The sequence below is a fragment of the Tachyglossus aculeatus genome, chromosome 19, assembly GCF_015852505.1.
Source record: "Tachyglossus aculeatus isolate mTacAcu1 chromosome 19, mTacAcu1.pri, whole genome shotgun sequence".
Lineage (NCBI taxonomy): Eukaryota > Metazoa > Chordata > Mammalia > Monotremata > Tachyglossidae > Tachyglossus > Tachyglossus aculeatus.
This window is the reverse complement of record NC_052084.1, coordinates 31476643-31499687: the sequence shown is the minus strand read 5'-3', so window position 1 is coordinate 31499687 and position 23045 is coordinate 31476643. Positions and strand designations below refer to the sequence as shown.

Here is a 23045-nt window from a genome sequence, read left to right as displayed (position 1 = left end):
ACTAAAAATTGAAACTATCACCCATCTGTTTTTCTATCTGCTTCTCACAAAACAACCAATAGGATTTATTGAGCACTTGCTCCTTGTGGAACAAGCTACTGTTTGTGAGTGTACAATTGAGTTATTAGACACAGCATACCCTCAAGGATCTTACAGTCCAGCAGAGATTACAATCTATTTTAGATCCATCTCTGGGCCATGGGTCCAGCACATCCTGAGTCCATCTGGTCAGGTTAAACTGGCCCAAACCCACCAAATTCAAACTGGATTCAGCTGCCTTTTGGAACCTTTCAACCCTGGCACCCCCTGTTCTGGTGTTTGGGGTTCAGAGGCAGGGTAGAAGGGCACAGAGTAAAGATGGATACCTGCTGGATTGGAGAAAAACTACAGTCCAACTTCTTGAAAGTAGTTTCCCACAAGCAGGGTTGTTCCCTGGGCAACTGGGACTGACACCCAGAAACTCCAAGGAAAACTGGACTCATCATTATCGGTATTAGAAGGATTTATTGAATGCCTACTGTGTGCTGAGCGATCAAGAAATAGTATTTGAGCACTTGCTGTGTGCAGAGCACTGTACTTGGGAATACAGAGCAGAATTAGAAGCTTTAATCTCCTACCCACATGCGTGGCTAGGCCTTCCAGGCCATCTTCAGCAGAGCTCAACTCCAGCTGGACCAGATTTGCATGAAGCAGTCCAGGAGTCCACTTGACCTGGGCTGGGGCCGTCCCTGGAGTTGATTTACTGGGAATTTCCAGTCATGCATTGTTAAAATGTCCTGCATCCTCTAAACTGTAATCTCCCTGAAGGCAAGGAACATGTCAACCAATTCTGTTCTACTGCATTCTCCCAAACACTTGGTACAGTAGAGAAGCAGCGTGGCTCAGTGGAAAGAGAATGGGCTTTGGAGTCAGAGGTCATGGGTTCGAATCCCAACTCTGCCAATTGTCAGCTGTGTGGCTTTGGGCAAGTCACTTAACTTCCCTATACATATACATACATACATATATACATATATGTATATATATACATACATATATATGTGTATGTATATATACATGTATACATATATATATATAGTATATAGATATATATATAGTATATAGATATCTATTCTATTTATTTATTTTATTTTGTTAGTATGTTTGGTTTTGTTCTCTGTCTCCCCCTTTTAGACTGTGAGCCCACTGTTGGGAAGGGACTGTCTCTAGATGTTGCCAACTTGTACTTCCCAAGCGCTTAGTACAGTGCTCTGCACACAGTAAGCGCTCAATAAATACGATTGATTGATTGATTGATTCTCTGTGCCTCAGTTACCTCATCTGTAAAATGGGGATTATGACTATGAGTCCCCCGTGGGACAACCTGATCACCTTTTAAACTCCCCAGCGCTTAGAACAGTACTTTGCACATAGTAAGCGCTTAATAAATGCTATTATCATTATTACAGCACTCTACACACAGTAACTGCTCATTAAATACCATTGATTAAGTGACTGGTTAAGAGATGCAAATTTTGGGAGTACTAGTATTTGATCCATCAAGATTCAGTCTGAGCCTTGGGTCCTCCAGGGGATCCGTTAGGGAGTTGTGGTGGTTGGGGAGAGGACTGAGTTCATATTAGGTCAGGTAGCCTATCCTCATCACTCTCCCCTTCTTAACCTTATCCTTAGAGAAGCAGCATGGCTCAATGGAAAAAGCACTGCTTGGGAGTCAGAGGTCATGGGTTCAAATCCAGGCTCCACCAATTGTCGGCTCTGTGACTTTGGGCAAGTCACTTAACTTCTCTGTGCCTCAGTTACCTCATCTGTAAAATGGGGATGAAGACTGTGAGCCCCACGCGGGAAAACCTGATCACTTTGTATCCTCCCCAGTGCTTAGAACAGTGCTTTGCACATAGTAAGTGCTTAACAAATGACATCATTATTATTATCCTCAAACTGAATAAGCATATTTCTAGGGCATAATCCAAGCCACTAAAGAAACTTTTATGATACAAGAAGGTCTATCACTGACACTTTGGGAAGGTAAAGCTTGACTGCAAGCTCCTTGAGGATGGGGCTGTGTCTTTTATGTCTGTCGTACTTTCTCAAGTGATTAGCACATTGTTTGCACACTGTAAGAGTTCAATCAATACTGGTGATTGATTCTCTTTCCCTTACTAACTCTTGCTTACTGATTCTTTACCATCCTTCCATTTTTCCATATGTCTTCCCCAAACCTTTCCTGGCCAAAAACATCATTTATTATTCCCATAAGCTTTCTTCAGGGGGCAAGAAGTGGGGGGAGAATTAACTCACTGCAAGAAGTGAGATTCTGAACAGCCTCAGAAACCTGTGTTACCCAGGGATGCCCCAGTTAATTCCTCCCACCGGGCCCTCTTTTCCCATGAGTCTGGGAGAAAAACCCACTCCAGTGACCAAGTGTCATCATCATCATCATCAATCGTTATTTATTGAGCGCTTACTATGTGCAGAGCACTGTACTAAGCGCTTGGGAAGTACAAATTGGCAACATATAGAGACAGTCCCTACCCAACAGTGGGCTCGTGGCAGGGAGGGGAAGAAGTGAGAAGTCTGAAGTGGGCCAGACGTATTCTACAGTATGTACTGAGTTTATCCATGAATTTCAAAAAAACACCTACATGAAATGCCTTCGTGAGTCAAGTAGGATTCTCCCCCTTTCCTGTGACAGACACACAAGTACCCTGAGTGTTATTTGAAAACACTGTGTGCAATTCATAATATCGTTAATTGTGCAGCAAATACCAGGTGGTGTCTCCAATATGTAAAGTAAGGATTCACCCAGAGACTTACCGAAGCTAATTTGCTTCTTTTAAACCTAATTGCAGGATTGGAAATGCTGAGCATCTGGTAAAAGTGAATTTTCCTTTGCCAACAGCCAGGTATTGTGATGAATTGTATTATTACTGGGCCAACTAATGGAACCCCTCTTCTTCCCTGGGAGTGAACTAACAGAAGATGCATGATCATTTAACCAAGTCACTTGGAACAATAATTCTTTCGGTATTCCACTGGAAATGGAACAGTTGATACATCTCTCTATAAACTGATCTTGAAATCATAAAAAAATGCCATTGCTGTGTCGGACCAATGATCCATCCAGTCCATTATTCTGGTTCGCGTTGCTATGGCAACAGGATGCTTGGAAGCATTGTTATGACTGTCTTTCTCAACACCCATCTTCAGAGCTAAGAATAAACCACCTCTAATAGCACTAACTCTTTTCTATATCCTTAAATTTCCCAAGAAGACATAGGTACAACGTGGCAAGCATTGCCTCAGTGTTAGTGTTCTAACTCTGTTCCAGGACCTTCACAAGAAGGACCTTCACTACTACTAAATCTGAGTTTTGTAGTTTAGAAATGAGACAGACATCATTTCAATCTACCATTTTCATGTTTAAGTGGGTCACTGAAAAGGGACAGGAAGATAGCGGCTAAGCCCTCCTTGATTTTCAGATTTCTTAAACCCAGGGATATGAAGTTGGAATACTGAGTAAAAACCCAACTAAACCCATGTTGAGCTATATTCCCCACCTTCGGGGAGAGAAACACCACTCCTTAGAGATTGTAAGCTCCTTGTGCACAGGGATAGTACCTACCAACTCTACTATATTGTACTTTCCCAAGCCCTTAGTACAGTGCTCTACATGGAAATTGCTGAATAAATACGATTGACTGATTGGTTGATTGATTGATAGAGAGGAGAAGAAACCTCTGTATAACAGTTAGACTGTGGGGATTGGTTGTGGTGGTTAGACCCAGGGTAGACTTTTGTTTTGTTTTTGTTAAGAACTTACTGTGTGCCCGGCACTGTACTAAGTGCTGGGATAGATACAAGAAAATCAGGTTGGATTTTCCTGAAGTACCCAAGTACTTAAGTACTTTTAGCTTTGCCTGAAATACTGAAGAACCCAAGTACTGCTTCCCCAGTGGGTGTTTCTGAGGGATTGTTTTTTTGCTGAATTTACCTGTTAGCTCTTTCCTTTTGTGTCCATTCTCCCCCTATCTTTTAGAAAGTGAGCCCCCTGAGGGTCAGGGGTCATATTCATTCATTCATTCAATCGTATTTATTGAGCACTTACTGTGTGCAGAGCACTGTACTAAGCGCTTGGGAAGTACTAGTTGGCATATCCAAAGTAATATCACCAAGCCCCTCCCCAGTACTTACTACAGCGTTTTATGTGATATGAGTACTTAACACACACCACAAGAAAAGAAAGAAAATGAGAAGTGTTAAGAGTTGGGTTCAAATAGGGCATATAGAGAGATACACAAACTTGCTCTTCCATATTCTATCCATTGGCTAGATATCAAAAAGCATAAATAGTGCAGAGCTAGAACAATCAAAATGAAAATCAGTCTCTTTCAGTCATTGTAAAATGGCACAAAAGCCAGGAGCCAAAATTTCCTCAATGCTGGCTAGGTAATTTTGAAATCCAGGAGAGGGGCAGAGCATCCAAATGATCAATTCCACCACATAAAATTGAAATCTACTTTGGAGCCATATGGCATATATACTGACAAACCAACAATTCATTAACACGGGTGAGAGCACAGCTGCAGCTCGACAGGCTTTCTGTTTCTCTGGGAGGCTACCTCCCCGGGGAGCCAGTTGAAGTGGCTACTGCAACCCCAGAAAGATGAGCTAGGGCTCTTCTTTAGAATCCCATTTTGTGAGAAACAGGCCGGCAGCTCTTTTTAACTTTTTCAGGGAGAAGTGCTGGGAAAATGCAGGGTAACCCTGGATACACAGCCCACCCTGATCAGTCAATCCATCAACAATTGGCCTAGTGGAAAGATCACAAGTCTGGGAGTCTGAGGACCTGGATTCTAATCCTGGTTCCACCACTTGCCTGCTTTCAACTTTCTTCTGGGTCACTGCATTGACTGAGATGGAGTTTTTTTGTATCTTTAAAGTGCTTCCCTGGGATGGCTGCTTTTGGCCACCCCATTTCAGCTCACCACAGAGCCACTGTTTGGATAGGCCAATGTTGTTCACTAAGCAACTAATTAGACCCTTCCACATAGCCACCCAAAACTCCATAACTCAGGAGCCTTCAAGCACAAGAGTTGAACAATATTAAATTGGTGCTCATTGATTTCCTAGGAAATGTGGCTTCCAACCCAACCTGTCAGAGTTTCATATTTCTAATATGAAGCAGCATGGCCTAGTGGCAAGAGCACGGCCTTGGGAGTCAGAGGACATGGGTTCTAATCCCGTCTCTGCCACTTGTCTACTTTGTGACCTTGGGAAAGTCATTTAACCTCTCTGACTCAGTTACCTCATCTGTAAAGTGGGGATTAAGACTGTGAACCCCATTTGGAACAAGGACTGTGTTTACCTGATTACCTTGTATGAACCCCAGTGCTTAGGACAGTACTTGGCACATAGTAAGCACTTAACAAATACCATAATTGTTATTTTTAAGGTTGCTGCTAGCCAGCAAGTATGGAAACCAAGGACAGACTCTGATGCACCATGCATTTCTTAATAGGTAGACAACCCTCTTCGACTTTTCATCTTTGCCGTTCTCTGTGCTGCTGTAGCTGCATGCATGATAGCTCAGTGCTGCTGTGCCTCATGCAGAGCTGCAGGAATTGGGGTAGTATCTGCTTGCCTAATAATAATAATAATAATGTTGGTATTTGTTAAGCACTTACTATGTGCAAAGCACTGTTCTAAGCACTGGGGTAGATACAAGGTAATCAGGTTGTCCCACAAGGGGCTCACAGTCTTCATCCCCATTTTACAGATGAGGGAACTGAGGCCCAGAGAAGTGAAGTGACTTGCCCAAAGTCACACAGCTGACAAGTGGTGGAGCCGGGATTTGAACCCATGGCCTCTGACTCCAAAGCCCGTGCTCTTTCCACTGAGCCACGCTGCTTCCCACGCTGCTTTGCCTAGTCAAAAGGAGTTCAGATCTCCAGTCCTGTGGTATGGGATTCTGCATGCTGAGTTGTCAATGTCCCCTGCAGAAGTAACCAATATACGTATTCATATAGATTTTGCTGCCCTCCACATCCCAAGGCAGTGTCACAGAGTGACATCCTACCCATGGAAGTGGGAATGACTGTAAAGACCATGTGTGATTGACACGTTGTGAGCATGGAAAGATTGTCCTATGCCATGCTGATGGCCTTTCCAGGCAGAGCCAACTTTAACAAGAGATAAACTAGGCAGTTTCCCAGGGCTGTCAATCAGAAAGGGTTCTGATGTTTGGGATCTGCCCCTCCTGACATGAGGGGCAGATTCCTTGGGGGCAAAAGCCCTGGTAGGAAATTCCAGACTTTCTCTCCTCTGACCTAAAGGTGTAAGTGCCTGGAGGCCTAGGGAAAGCCAGTAATTCACCACTTCAGGCTTGGCTGAAGACAGTAAGGGATTTACCTGTTTCTCCAGGGGGCCTGCAATGGGCAGCAAAGACCGTTACTCAGAAACCGTTAGGGATAACCAAATGGGTGGGCATAGGTGAAAGGAAATCTTTACGTGCGGGAAAAGGGCCCTTTATAGGAATATTGTTCAAAGTCCTCCAATATTGCCTATGGCTACTTGGAAATCTGTTTTCCAGCCCCCCGGGCTCATGGTCTAAATCTTGGCATAAGAAATTCAATTTGGATGGTGGAATTGTAAATTCCATTTGTCAGCAACAGGCAGAACAGCAGCATTTCAGTTCTTATGGTCTTGTCCTAGGGGTAAAGTCAGGCATGGAGAAGGAAATGATAGGGATGTCAGCTGATCCATTCTTAACGATGAGGATAAATGACTAGGAGGGCAGCCAGCATGGTCCCTCCGAACATCCTGCCGCCCCTATTGGAGCTAAAACACTGGACTGCATAGACCATTGGTCTGACCTAGTAAAGGAAGGGATCATGGTCTTATGGTCAAAATTACACACTGTGAGCCCTTCACAGGCATGTAATGTCCTGAAAATATTTATTCATTCATTCATTCATTCATTCATTCAATAATATTTATTGAGCACTTACTGTGTGCAGAGCACTGTACTAAGCGCTTGGGAAGTATAAGTTGGCAACCAAATAGAGACGGTCCCTACCAAATATGTAACAGTAATTGTTATTACAGTGATAATAATAATAATAATAATAATAATAATAATGACATTTATTAAGTTTTTACTATGTGCAAATCACTGTTCTAAGCGCAGGGGAGGTTACAAGGTGATCAGGTGGTCCCACAGGGGGCTCACATCTTCATCCCCATTTTACAGATGAGGAAACTGAGGCCCAGAGAAGTGAAGTGACTTGCCCAAAGTCACACAGCTGATAATTGGCAGTCAGGATTCGAACCCATGACCTCTGACTCCAAAGCCCAGGCTCTTTCCACTGAGCCACGCTGCTTCCCAGTACTTGTTAAGTGCTTACCATGTGCCAGGGGTAAATGCAAGATAATCAATTCGGACACAGTCCCGGTTCCACATGGGGCTCACATTCTAAGTAGGAGGGAGTAGGATTCAATCCCCATTTTACAGATGGGGAAATTGAGGTACACAGAAGTTAAATGACTTGCCCAAGGTCACACAGCAGACACATGGCAGAGCCAGGATTAGAACCCAAATCCTCTGATTCCCAGGCCCCGGGCTCTTTCCACCTCTGCAAGCTGCTTCCTGTATAAAACATGCTACTTTGAAAAATCCTAATTAAGATGGGAAAAAAGAATAAATTACTAAGATAACTTGGAATCAACTAAATGCAGCAGCAATTTGGAAATGAGATTTACAGATTCCACAAGGAAAGTGGTTTTTTTTAAATGTTTAAATGTGCTTCTCTGACATGGTACTAAAAGCTATAATCTTCCATTTGCCAGTAACAATTTCTACCAGTTTCCCCTTTGGCTTCTTGCCCCCTTGCGTGGTACCGTTTAGTTTGGTTATCTTCTCAACAGAGATTAGTTATCTACTCAATGGACCCATTCTTTAATACTGCTATGAACCTTGAAAGAAGGGGATTAGAGTGGCTCCAAATTATGTGTAATGGCATTTCATTTCTACAAAAAATCCTTTCCAAAAATATTTCTTCCCCTATTCACGCCAGGCCAGTGTCTTGGGAGACATAATAGTTTTCCTCTCATGAGTCCAGTGTTTATTACCTTGTACCATAGTCCCTGCTCATATACTCTTTTTCAACAGCTAATTCTTGGTCAATACTTGTAAATTTCCCCACCAATCAAACCCCCAGAATACACTTTGGCTAGAATTATATGGATATTTCCTGTGGGTAGACTGATCAATGGGACAAAAGTGTACTCTGGGAACTTGATTTCCTAGATAATTTGCACGTGTAGACCCATATTCAGTCTTGTAAGGGAGATATAATTCAAAATTCCTAGCATTCTCTCCCCACACCCATTCCTTTTCTCCCACTGACCATGACAGTGCCATTTTGATTGCTCCAGGATACACTTCTGAGTCATTAAGGTGATGATAATGGACTCTCCCATCGGAGCAACACAAGCACCTCAGTCCTAAGACTTCAGGACCAAGAATCTGCACAGAGGAATTGCTTATGGAATTATGGAATTTCCATTTCCAAAGCCATTTCAAATTGTTCGTACTCTTGCTCCCCACCTGTGGCTCTCCCATCACAAGTATTCACATCTCTCGTCTCATACTGTGCTTCATGCTGTTCGGTTCCAGTTGGCATGTGCTTCATTTTCCCCTGATTACACTGTGGGTTGCATTCACACCCTGAATCAGAGCCTCCAAGCAAATGGGACTGACTTATTTGTGAAGACGCCCAGGGGGATCCACTTATTTATCTTTCCTACAAACACTTCATGCTCCTATATTAATAATATTCATCCAGCTTAGTGTTTACTTTTGATCATAAAAAGGTCTCAGACTTTACCCAGTGAGAATGAAGGCACAGAGCACTAACCCCATTTTTCCCCAAGAGCCGTTAGTCTCACTAACCACAGTTTTGCCAACCACAGTGACTTTCAGGAACCAAATTCAACAGTTGGCGAGGGAAACCAGTACTGCCTGCTGGTTTGCTCAGAAAGGAAGATGAGAGCCAAGGCAGAAACCAGCTGGCAAGTCAAATAACTTAACACACTTGTCCCCATGGGGACCCTTTCTTCAAACATTCTCTTTGAAGAATGAACCGTTCGATACGGCGTACTCTGATATTTGAAATAATTTAGACTACCTCTGACAACTGTTAGTGTCTCTATCAAAGAGCCCATTCTTCTACTCTCTATCTCTAGCTCCACATGATCCACTTTGTGAATGACTGACTATACTCTCAGCCTGCTCTTCATATGACCCCAGGCGTTGAGTGCGTCTAAGTGGATTCATCTGTCTTTCCCAAATGACTCCCTCTTTATTGAAGAAAACTGAATCCGAGTCCAACACGTATTTGCCGACAGCCTTATGGAAATAGCCCCCTGCACTTCTCTCTTCCTTGCCCCAGACTCTTGATGTGCTCCCACCTGTTAGTGACAGTTTCCACATGGGTTTAGCGGGGTGGTTGATTGTTTTGCCGTTTTTTAGCAAAGAAGGCCCTCCATCTGACAGAAACAACTGCTTTAAAGGCAAGATGATGATGGTACTTGTTAAGCACTTACTATGTGCCAAGCAGTGTTCTAAGCACTGGGGTAGATACAAGGTTATCAGATTGTCCCAAGTGGGGCTCACAGTCTCAATCCCCATTTTACAGATGAGGTAATGGAGGCACAGAGAAGTTAAGTGTCTTACCCAAACTCACACAGCAATAGGCCGTCATATTCAGGTATTTGGATATGGAGCTGAATTCACAACCCTAAGTCCATTTACTTCAAGAAGCTGTTCCTATTTATCCTCCTCCTCCTATTCTCCAATCCACTGGCACAAATTCAAACCCACTCCCACTTTTACAGTGTTGAGGATAGAGTCTCCCTCCTGTCAGAGATGACTAATTAGCCTCATCCACGAGACTTCAGGATCGAGAGCCTGTAGATGAGAATCTGTAGACTGGAAGCTCCTTGTGGGCAGGGTTCATGCTTACAACTGTCTTGTACTTTCCTAAGCTAAAGTGCTCTGCCCACAGTAAATGCTCAGTGAATATCATTGCTTGTTCACAGAGGAATTGATTATAGTGCTAGTGGCTTGCACAGCTCCACTCCTACGTTCACTCCTACCAGTTATGATAAAATGTGGAGTGCAACAAGCAGAAGAAGGAGGAAGATTCCAGCATATTGGGAAATGCATGTCCAGGTGGCTACAGAACAAAGACTAAAACCCAGGTTTTCTAGTAAACAGAACAGTGCTTTTTCCATTGGAAAAACAGAAAGCCCCCCCCCCCAACTTTTAAACCTTTAGGTGAATGCTGCAAGGATATTGGATAGACCCCAGGTGCTCTTACCGGAAAAAGATTTCCATCCTTTGGAGTACTGTTTTTAATTCACATTTACTACAGACTCCGGTAGGTCTTTCCTTTTTACGCAATCAGTCAGCATTTCCCGGAACCCCACACAGTCATCTCTAATTACACACCCCTGATGAGGAATGATTTATTTCACGGCGACTTTACTGACCACGGGGCCAAGTGGAAAACAATTAGCCTCTCTGTCCCTGAAGGAGCCTTTCAGTGTTCTGAGACTGCATGGCAATCCCGCTCAGATTATTCTTCCAGCATTTTCTACTAGGTTGAATGACCAAAATGCCCATACAATCAGTCCCTACATGATGGGCTTCTTGAGATTCTGTCTCTGGGAGCCAACAATAAAATCCGAAGGAGGCAAGGGGAACTGTCCAGAAACCAAGGCCATCATATCCCTTTAACAGAGAAGTCAGAGCCAAACAAAATTGATTACAGTCAACTCTCATCTTAACGTCAACATCATAGCAAGCTTGTCATTCTTAAAAATCATTTATGAACTACATGTTTCCCTAAACTAAGGTGAGCTAGATTCCATTCAGTAAGTGCTAATTTTAATAAGGCCCTAATTGGACGCCCCACCAATACCTCAGACTTAACAAGACCAAAATAGAACTCCAAATCTTCCCACAAAAACCCTGTCTTCTCCCTGTCTTCTCATCACTATAGACAGCAGCACCATCCTCCTTGTCTCACAAGCCACTAACCTTGGCATTATCCTGAACTCATCTCTCATTCAACTCTTCCAGACTGTGAGCCCACTGTTGGGTAGGGTCTGTCTCTATATGTTGCCAACTTGTATTTCCCAAGTGCTTAGTACAGTGCTGTGCACACAGTAAGCGCTCAATAAATATGATTGAATGAATGAATGAATTCCACCCACATATTCAATCTGTCATGAAATCCTGTTTGTTCGACCTTCACATCTCTAGAATTCACCCTTTTCTTTCCATCCAAACTGCTACCATGCTGATCCAAGCACTTACATACTACTTGACTCAGTATCAGCCTCCCCACTCCAGTCCACACTTCACTCTGCTGACCGAATCATTTTTCTGATAAACCGTTCAAGCCTTATCCCAGCCTTCTTCAAAAACCTTTAGGAGTTGCCCACCCACTGCCGCATAAGACACTGCCACATAAAGAGGACCTGGAATGCCCTCCCTCCTCATATCAAACAGATAATCGCTATCCCCCACTTCTAAACCCTATTGAAGGCACATTTCCTCCAAGAAGCCTTCCCTAAATCCATCTCGCCTCTTCTCCCACTCCCTTCTGCACAGCTCTTACTTGCTTCTTCATTCATGCTCCCTCCCATCCCCACAGCACAAATGTACACATCTGCAATTTATCTATTTATTCGTTTATCTATATTGACGTCTGCCCCCCCTCTAGACTGTGAGCTCGTTGTGGGCAGGAATTTGTCTGTTTGTTGTTATACTGTACTCTACCTAGCGCTTAGTACAGTGCTTTGCACACATTAAGCGCTCAATAAATGATTGGATGAATGAATGAATGAATAAGACAGAAACTCCTTACCCTTGGCTCTAAGACACTTTGCTGTGTACCCCCCTTTGTTACCCACCACAGCCCCATAGCATTTATGTACTATTTCCCCTATCTGTAATTTAATATCTGTCTCCCCTGTGGACCGTAAACTACTCCTGAGCAGGAATTGAGTCAACCAACTTTGTCATATTGTACTCGCCCAAGGACTTAGTACAGTGCTCTGCACAAAGGAAGTGCTCAATAAATACCATTGATTGATTGACTGAACTATAGATTTGTGTTTGTTAAACTGAAAACTAAACTAGTTTAGTTTAGAAACCTACATATAAAGGATTCTCTCACAGGTATTAATAAGCCTGTGGTTGTGCCCTAATCACGGTTTGAGCATTTTTTTATGGTATTCGTTAAGCTGTTACTATGTTCCAGACCCTGTTCTAAGTGCCGAAGTAGCTGCACATTAATGTAGATGCACATTAATCAGGGTTGGACTCAGTTCATGTCCCACATGGGAATCACAGTCTTAATCCCCATTTTACAGATGAGGAAACAGGCACTGAGAAGTTAAGTGACTTACCCAAGGTCACACAGCAGGTATTTTGGCCGAGCTGGGATTGGAACCCAGGTCCTTCTGACCTCCACGTCCATGCTGTATCCACTAGGCCAAAATGCTTCTCATCACTTCTGATCAGTCAATAGATAATATTTAATGCCTACTGCAAGTATTTCTTATGCATATACCTTTATATTCTATATTCTATTGCTGGGTTCCCACGTAGGTATTGTCCCTGTTGCACTCTGCACACAGTACAGTGTACTGGAGAAGCAGCGTGGCTCAGTGGAAAGAGCCCGGGCTTTGGAGTCAGAGGTCATGGGTTCAAATCCCGGCTCCGCCACTTGTCAGCTCAGTGACAAGTGACTTTGGGCAAGTCACTTCACTTCTCTGTGCCTCGGTTCCCTCATCTGTAAAATGGGGATGAAGACTGTGAGCCCCTCATGGGACAACCTGATAACCTTGTAACCTCCCCAGCGCTTAGAACAGTGCTTCGCACATAGTAAGCGCTTAATAAAATGCTATCATTATTATTATTATTATTATACAATGTGCTCTGCGCACAGTAAGCATTCAATAAATGCAATTGAATGAATGAACCTCCCTAAGGACACAGAGACTGGGGCACTGAATATAGCACCAGGGAGACGCTCGCACATGTGTGTGTGTGTTGGAATCACTTTGTTGTTTGGAGGACTCTTGTGATTATGTATCTGCCAAGTCTGCAGCTCCCTGGAAAGTTCTTATTAGAGAGCATTCAGACCTTATTTAACCTTTTCTTTGACAACTATCTCCTGAATTCCACTGTTGGAGATCATGGCTGGTCAGGCAGTCGTGAGCATGGGCGACTGCCTATAGATTAATTATAAATCCCATTTATGCAGTAATACAACCCCGTGAAAAGTGTGCACTCGGTGTCCTCACGGAGTTCCTTGGCAGACCCATTAGCATTTCACACTTTCTGAGCTGGCATTTGCATCCACACACCAGGGAACTGTTTTCTCTCCCTGGGTCTCCAAAGCTGGGGTAAGTGAAGAGTTTTAAACAGCAGGTAGCTGAAAACTGCCTGGCAAGCTGCTGGTTGTTCCTCTTTAGCTTATTCATCCGCAGGGAGGGTGATGCAGGCACACAGAAATCTCCGGCAGAGAAGACCGGGACATCTTTAGAATAAGCTGCTGTGGCTCAGTGGAAAGAGCCCGGGCTTTGGAGTCGGAGGTCATGGGTTCAAATCCCAGTTCTGCCAACTGTCAGCTGTGTGACTTTGGGCAAGTCACTTAACTTCCCTGGGCCTCAGTTACCTCTTCTGGAAAATGGGGATTAAAATTGTGAGCCCCCTGTGGGACCACCTGATCATCTTGTAACCTCCCCAGCGCTTAGAACAGTGCTTTGCACATAGTAAGTGCTTAACAGATACCAACATTATTATTATTATTATATTATATTAATTATATTATATTATTATATTATAATTATTATTATATTATTATTATCTTTATCCTGTATCCTCAAAAATCTCCAGTGGCTACCAATCAATCTGCGCATCAGGCAGAAACTCCTCACCCTGGGCTTCAAGGCTGTCCATCACCTCGCCCCCTCCTACCTCACCTTCCTTCTCTCCTTCTACAGCCCAGTCCGCACCCTCCGCTCCTCCACTGCTGATCTCCTCACTGTACCTCGCTCTCGCCTGTCCCGCCATCTCCCCCTGGCCCACGTCATCCCCCGGGCCTGGAATGCCCTCCCTCTGCCCATCCGCCAAGCTAGCTCTCTTCCTCCCTTCAAGGCCCTGCTGAGAGCTCACCTCCTCCAGGAGGCCTTCCCAGACTGAGCCCCTTCCTTCCTCCCCCCCTCGTCCCCCCTCCATCCCCCCATCTTACCTCCTTCCCTTCCCCACAGCACCTGTATATATGTATAAATGTTTGTACATATTTTTTACTCTATTTATTTATTTATTTATTTATTTTATTTGTACATATCTATTCTATTTATTTTATTTTGTTAGTATGTTTGGTTTTGTTCTCTGTCTCCCCCTTTTAGACTGTGAGCCCACTGTTGGGTAGGGACTGTCTCTATATGTTGCCAATTTGTACTTCCCAAGTGCTTAGTACAGTGCTCTGCACATAGTAAGCGCTCAATAAATACGATTGATGATGATGATGATGATGATGGGCTCGGTCCTGGAGCCAAAGCTCCTGCTTCCAGACAGAATTTGGGAGGGCCCCGTGTTTAAAGGAACGGGTGATACTGAGTTGTGCCGGGGTCCATCGATCAGCCAGTCAATGATGTCAGGATGCTGTGGCCCCCTAAAGTGACCAGCATCCAGCTACCGTGGTATCTCCAACCCACCCTCTTGGTGGGTGGGCTGACTCAGCTGGCCCATGCCAGCTCACCCCAAAGGAAAGTCAATATGTTGCCAACTTGTACTTCCCAAGCGCTTAGTACAGTACTCTGCACACAGTAAGCGCTTAATAAATACGATTGATGGTGATGATGATGATGATGAAAGTCCTCGTACCACGCAGCCGGGGAGTGGCACGTGGCCAGTAAGCAGCCCTGCCAGAGAGAGTGTGGCTGCCATTCTGAGACCATCACGTGCCAGGCAGATGAAGGGGGCTCCTTTATGAGCATAACAAAAATGGCACCACTGCTCTAGACGTCTTCCTTTCAGTTAATGACCGAGAGATACTACATAGAGAATCCTCTGAACATCTGCTTCGGTTCATAGGAATAGAGTGCACCTGAGTACTGATTTCATTCCGAGACAGCTCAAAATTCTAGGCACTAAACTGTACTGGGGATTGAATGGAAGTTGATATGGCATAATTTGCAAGTGAATTACAGAAGATACAAAGGTGAAAACAATAATTCAATAGTTCATTCACCATATGAGCATAAGAATGATTAAATCTTATAGAAAAATAACCTCGATCGCACTAGATGGAAAGAACTGCAAAGACAAGGCTACAGTGTTTATTTCAAATGCCAAAATGTTCTACTGCATCTCCAATAGGGCAGAAAATGAAAATATTTCAATTCTAAAACAATTTGCTTATGCAAAAAACACTTATCATTCCTTTCTCTTGCTATTCTGAAGACTTGAGGCCTGGGGGGAAGGCTTATCTGTGATGTTAAAGAACCTAACACTAATTCCAACAGAGATAGGCAAGAAGGAGAACGCTGTTGTGATAGAGGATCCAATCTTAGTTTCAGTTTGGTGCCGTCCTCGTTTAGAGAGCCAAAATCTTCACTGAATTCTCCACCAGCTTGTACCTCTGAAAATATTAACAATGTCATCTTCATTCTTAAGAGTCAGTCATATCTGCCGGGACTAAGGACCCCTGAATTAGCCTTCACTCCTCTGCCTGCAGAGCGAGAGCCTGGTCCCACTACTGGACCATTTATTTTGTTAGTATGTTTGGTTTTGTTCTCTGTCTCCCCCTTTTAGACTGTGAGCCCACTGTTGGGTAGGGACTGTCTCTCTATGTTGCAAACTTGTACTTCCCAAGCGCTTAGTACAGTGCTCTGCACACAGTAAGCGCTCAATAAATACGATTGATGATGATGATGATGATTTACACAAGCATGCAAACAGTAGCCAGAAGAGTGATAGCTGGACAATCTCAGCTTCTTGAGCTAAATAACCTTGTTAGAATGATTCCGCTTCAGCCCCAGTAGAGCAATTCTGGGAAACCCAGAATCCTGCTTGTTTTGTGGAGGGATAAATACCTGCGGAGAAGAGGCCTTGAGTCTGGTGAGGGACCAAGGTTAAGAGAGAACAGCGGCTTTTTCCCCACACTGTCCCTTCCCTGAAAAGCCTTGCCTGGTGAAACTATCTGTATATTCCCATCTTAAACAGAACACGACTTTACCGTAAGTCACTTTTTATCTGAAGTACGGAAGCCTTCCTTTCTCTAACTTTCTTTCTTTCATTTTGTTTTTTGTTCTAATTCCAGAAAAGAGGACTTCCTCAGCTCTCCTAATCCCTTGTTAGGCTATGGAAAATTCCAAGCTCCTTTCCTGCAGTCCACAAAACGTGTGTATCCAGCAGTGTGGCGAAGTCAAGGACTGGTAGGAGAACACAGCAGTGGACAGATCAACCTGGAATGCAACAGTCATGAGACATGTTGTTCTCCTTGAGCCAGAGGCCATGGGTTCAAATCCTGGCTCTGTCAACTGTCAGCTGTGTGACTTTGGGCAAGTCACTTAACTTCTCTGGGCCTCAGTTACCTCTGCTGTAAAATGGGGATTAGGACTGTGAGCCTCCTTTGGGACAACCTAATCACCTTGTAACCTCCCCAGCTCTTAGAACAGTGCCTTACACATAATAAGTGCTTAATACATGCCATCATTACTATTATTATAAAAGATAGGAAAACGAAAGTATGGGAAAAAAACCACCACTTTAACAGGATGGAGAAGTGGGCTCCTCCAGAGATCAGTGCTGGGACCAGTTTTGTTTCATAAATGATCTGGTTGAAAGAGCGTGCAGTGAAATCTCCAAGTTTACAGATGGCTTTAAGCTCTCCCAGATGGTGAAGTGTCGAGCAAATGGGGATAAATGTCAGGAAAGTGGTGGATGAGTTTCAGAGTGAGCAAGTATAAGGTGAGGCATCTGGGGCTGAAAAAATCCAAATTACAGTTATGTGATGATGTACACAGGGCTGTCCCTGTGATCCCTACCTTCAGGGAGGTTACAATCTAGTTGAGGAGATGAACACAAATAATTTACAGAGAGGACAAAGAAAGAAGAGGGTAGTGCACAGGTAATAGGATATGTAAGACATGTATGTGAGTACTCGGGACATCTGGGAGAACACCAGTGGCACAGAAGTTCTGAAGTGACAGTTGGGTGGATGTAACTTGAAGGGACTAGAGATTAATAGAACCTAAACGGGGAAGACTTCTTGGAGGCAGGGTGATTTCACATCCTTGCTATAATAGAGAGGAGGAACAACAGGATATTCAATATTTTATATCCCAGGAGAGCTGGTGACCATTTTACAGCAGTCCCATAGGGCTAATGTACCAGCTCGGTGTTCCCTGACACGGACTGCCCCAATCCAGAGAGTGAATAACTGAATGCCTGGAAAGATCAGTTCACAAGGGGCAGTTCTTTGGAGGGGCAGCCACAGTGTTATGCCAAGCCAAAGTTGCAGAAGAGCTTTTATATCTATAAAGAGCTTTCTCCCCTTAGGTACATTTCATTATTCTAAAAAGTATGCTTTGGAAACAGCTGTTTGTCAGCCACAAGAAAACTGCAGCAAAAACCCGCATTCTGGCTGATACCCCCTAATGTGAGCTAATTAGTCGAAAAAGTGCTAGTTGAGTCATCTCTGTGATCTTGGACTAAGGAGAGAGACAGGATGTGGTTATTAACTCAGAGTAATTTATCACCCGTTTAGCTCTAAAAAAAAATCTTTATCAAAACAGAGGTTACCAAACACTGTCCTGCTTTCAATAGGACTCTGAATTGTTCACCATAATGAAGGTGAAGAGCACAGAGACGCCAAAAGATTGCATGTTGTCATGGTCTCCTGTGACTACTTGTCCATGCAAACACACCCACACAGATTTTATATATATAAAATCTGTGTGTGTGTGTATATATATATATATAAAATCTGTGCGTGTGTATATATATACATATAATCTGTGTGTATATATATATATATACACATCTAATCTATAATATATATATGCACACTTCATTATCTACCTCATCACGCCTTTCCAACGCTATCTTATTTTCTTATGTTATATTAAAGCCAAGTCTTGGAAAAACAGTTCAAGTCAGGCTGGGTTTAAATAACTTAGTGCATGCGCAGAAAATGATAGGCAATTGGAGAGGATAAGGGGACAAGTTTGGGCCATGAAGGAGGGAGAGGCCAGGTACTCTACAGTTTTGTGACCTGTGCCAAGCTGTTAGGTTCGGGATGACAGATGACATTACCAGGGAAAGTTAGTAGAGAACAAAAATAGGCCCCCAACAACAATGTACACCTTTTTCAGGCCAACAAGAAAGATGATTGTTGCTGATGGTGCAGGCTCTGGGGAACAACTAGTGACTTGAAGTTTACAAAACTTGAAGTCTGTCAACCAGAACACTCACCATGTATATTTCTTCTATATTAGGTCAGGGTTTGTTGGACTGCATGCAGATTATTAAAAAGATATTTTCACTGGAGAAGTTTTCTCAAAAAAAATAAAAGACACTTATCGTACAGATGTGGACAGTGATTTTTGGTGTTTTGAAAGCACCGACTCCCAACATGCCCCAAAGCGGCAATATAATTTTTATGTGTTTCCTGATTTTTTAAAATGTTCTCTCTGAGGAGGCCCCTTTGCTGCTTCTTCAGGTTCAAGCCTCTTTCTCGCATCAGGCACTCTGCTACCTCAAGGCACTGTGTCTCTTCCCAGCCCCAGTCCTTCAGGACATTTGGTGAGAGAAAGTAGAAAACAAATAGCCTGTTTGGTATTTATGTTCTGTATCTGGGGCTGATTCAGCCCACTCTTGAATCCCAAGCCAACTCTCCGGTTTGGTAACTCCAGTTACCAAATAAATACCCAGAGTGCTGCCAGAAAACGCCGAACAACTGGTGTGTTCAGAAATGAACCTTGCTGGAATTAATTATGCCCTCATCGGTAATACCATGCTCTTCAGATAATGCTCGATCAACACAGCCCATTGTGCACAATCGTCTCGTTGATTTGCTCCGGGGGTGACAGCCCAAACAGATAATTTGGGGCCTTCAGTAGAACTGGGGGACTGAATGGCCCGATAGGTCTGCCTATCTGGAGTAAATTTAGATCCAGTCACTGCCTCAGAAGCAGACCAGTAGCACCCAGAAACTCTGAATATACAGAACTATACAGAAGGATCCTGGCTCAAAAGGGGGATGTCATGTTGGAGGGTCCTAGGGGGTATTAGAGCCCTATTGTCCAACTCTTGGATCATTTAGCCAGACCCGAAGGCACTGGTAGGTAACAGAAAGATGGATTAAATCAATCAATCAATTGTATTTATTGAGCGCTTACTATGTGCAGAGCACTGTACTAAGCGCTTGGGAAGTACAAATTGGCAACATATAGAGACAGTCCCATCTGGACAGTGCCTTCCACTCTCCTGCCCTGTCAGACCTTGAAGATCGCTCTAGTTTTAGAGCAATAGAGAATATGCTTTCTTGAAACTGAGTGTAAGGTAAGTAGCAGTAATAATATTTACCGAGTGCCCACTGGATTGAATGCGTTGTAGTCAGCCCTTTGGATGTACAAATCAAGCAAGTAACCGATACCCTGCCCACAAGGAACTTACACTCTGAGGGAGACAAAAATAAAAGTTACAATTAGAATCAAAATAAATGAATGTTCAACTGAATTAATGTATTTACGTAAGTGCTGAGGATGGATATAAATAAGTACCTCCCGAGCGCTTAGTACAGTGCTCTGCACACAGTAAGCGCTCAATACATACGATTGAATGAAGTACCTAAGTGTTCTAGGTAGCTGATGACTAAATTTGAAAATGTTTCCTTTTCATTTAGGGGCCAGGGTTCCTTAGGAAGGAGCATAAGTGTTGGATAGAACATGGACCTGGGAATCAGAAGGACGTGGGTTCTAATTCCAGCTCCTACACTTGTCTGCTGTGTGACCTTGAGCAAGTTACTTAGCTTCTCTGTGCCTCAATTACCTCATCTGTAAAATGGGGATTAAGAATGCGAGCCACATGTGGGACAGGGACTGCACTTGTGTCTATCTTGATTAACTTGTATCTATCCCAGCACTTAGAACTGTGCCCGGCACATAGTAGGCACTTAACAGCGTGGCTCAGTGGAAAGAGCCCGGGCTTTGGAGTCAGAGGTCATGGGTTCAAATCCTGGCTCTGCCAACTGTCAGCTGTGTGTCTTTGGGCAAGTCACTTCACTTCTCTGGGCCTCAGTTCCCTCATCTGTAAAAATGGGGATGAAGACTGTGAGCCCCCCGAGGGACCACCTGATCACCTTGTAACCTCCCCAGCGCTTAGAACAGTGCTTGGCACATAGTAAGCGCTTAAGAAATACCAACATTATTATTATTATTATTAACAAGTGTGGTAATTATTATTATTTTCACCTTCAAATACTCTATTGAAGCCGACAGCTTAAATGCCTAGCTCCTGTTTGAATTCAGTCCATTCAATACCAACAGATGCATTCTTAAGAAGCCTCATTATAAGCCAAACTGGTATTAATGAACTATTGTTCCAATGGGAAATATGGGGACAAATTTCAGCCCTCTGCATCCAACCCCTTACCGCCCCAGTATGAATGCTGAAATGCTGTAATGCAAAAGCAATCTCTTGGAAAACACCTGTCCAAGAGTCAAGCTCCATACATTTACTACTGAATCAATGTTTCACCCACAATCCCTCTTGTTTCACAGCTGAATTTTACAATGCAGACCTCACAGTAATATAATTCTTTGCAATTTTTTAAAATTTTATTTTCATTCCTTGGATATATTTCATTTTTCCTACACTGCCCATGTGTAAATCATCCTCAATATTTTGAAATTTGGGCATTAAAAAGAAACCATTCATGTTGGCTTTTTACAAGAGTCTGCTGTATTACTTCTGGATGACAAGTAACCTTTCTGAGCATGTGTTACCCAGTCATTTTCCAGATCTATTCTGTCACTTTTCTTCAGCCACCCCGCACTCCTGCATAGGATCTCACTTTCAGGAGAGTGACTGCACAATAAAGGGCAGCTCTACTATACTTATTCTGTCACCACCAATGAAAAAAAATGAAACCAGGTTGAATGATGAGAACTTTATGAAGCTCCAGCAGCACCGCTCCAGCCGGGCTGGAACAATCAGTGATTAGAAAGGCAAAGAAATCAATGAAGGAAGGATTTGACTAATGGAAAATGGAGATAAACCTCGGGGAGTTCAGAGAAAAAAGTGACCAGGCTGATTAAGGAGTGGTCTTGATGATAAATCAGAAGAGGCTGTGGGCCAAAGAATAGAGGTTGTCACAAAGCCACAATAGCATGAGGTAGAGAGATAATTGGATACACATGTCAGATGTATCCCAGAAAGAAGCAGGGATGAAGAAGAAAGAGGTAATTTAGTCATGGATAAAATTAAGGGAAAGGAGTTTAAGGTAAGAGTAGCAACTTGCAGTGATGGAGAGCTATGCTTTGGCAAAATAATCCCTGAAAGGAATTGGGAAATTTCCCTCTCTATACTGTCTTTTGAAACATTAGCCGCCACAAAACATCCAACAGGGTCAACCAGGGTTCTGATTTGTATCTGCCCTGACTGAGGACCAGATTATATAATTTAATGGTGTCCCGCCAACTATGACTTCACAAAAAGGAGGGCTGACTTCATCTGGACTGTGATCCCATTGTTGGGTAGGGATCGTCCCTATATGTTCTCGATTCGTACTTCTCAAGCGCTTAGTACAATGCTCTGCACACACTAAGCACTCAATAAATACGATTGAATGAATGAATGAATGTTGAAATTTATATTTGGGTTATCCATCTGTAGCAAATAGTGCTTATGAAGAATAGGTTTGTCTGAAAATTATCTTATCTAAATTTTAATGGAGCCAGAAAACTTGATTCACACTGACTGGGTCAATTTCTTACAAGAAAATGTTGATCCCTTAACAGTAGTAATATAAATGACTGAAAGGTATGAGGCTAATCATCTTGCTAACAAAGATTTCCTCCACCAGAACACATCAGCAACAGGTAGTTCACTGTTACGTATAACCTTAGAGAAATAAAAATCTAGCATAGTATTGAGTAATAATAATAATGGTATTTGTTAAGAGCTTAATATGTGTCAGGCACTCAAGCTCTGGATGTAATGATCCCTGTCTTCGAGGAGTTTACAATCTAATGCTAAAATAATTTACAGGGGGTCAACAGAACAGAAAGTAGTGTATATCTGGGAGGAAAAGATTGAATTACGGTCCTAGATGTGCTTTGAATCCCATGCATTTCCTTTCAATTGTGTGCATAGCTGAAGCTCCAGATCAGGGTTAGAAAGCCTGTCAGAAGATAATTTGTCTTGGGCCATTTGTTATTCAAGCAGATTTCAGATCGGCTGCTGATCACATCTTTAGGAGTCTCAGAGCCTCATATCAATTTTCCAGCCTTAATGAAATTGCTTAAAAACCAATTTAGCAGGAGGAAAAGAGGCCTGATCAGCAGCAGGAGGGACTGAAATGTTCAGTCAGTGGCAGCTATAAAGTTTGGGAAGTTGTTCCCAAATCTCCTTTCCCACCCTCATGCTTCTTTTAGGGGGGGAAAAGAATGAGGGAAGTTAAAAAGTCTTTAGGCCCATACTCCAGGGTCAGCCTTTCCATAGGCCCGGCCCATAGAAATGAGTAATCAATCAATCAATCAATCGCATTTATTGAGCGCTTACTGTGTGCAGAGCACTGTACTAAGCGCTTGTAAGAAGGTGTTTGAGTAAGAAGCTTGCACAGTAAGAAGCTGTGTAAGAAGCTTGAGTAAGTCAGTGTTTGGAAGGAGGCCTCCCCTGGCTGGACTGACAGTCATAATGTGGGTGAGGGGGGCAGGGGGAGGGGAAAGAGGGAATC

At 43.2% G+C, this 23045-nt stretch overlaps 1 long non-coding RNA gene across 1 annotated transcript in view; it reads right to left on the bottom strand.

The window, feature by feature from the left end:
* The window catches only part of LOC119940604, a 71760-nt gene that overhangs the window by 590 nt on the left and 48125 nt on the right, over window positions 1-23045 (bottom strand). The gene's annotated exons all lie outside the window — the stretch shown is intronic.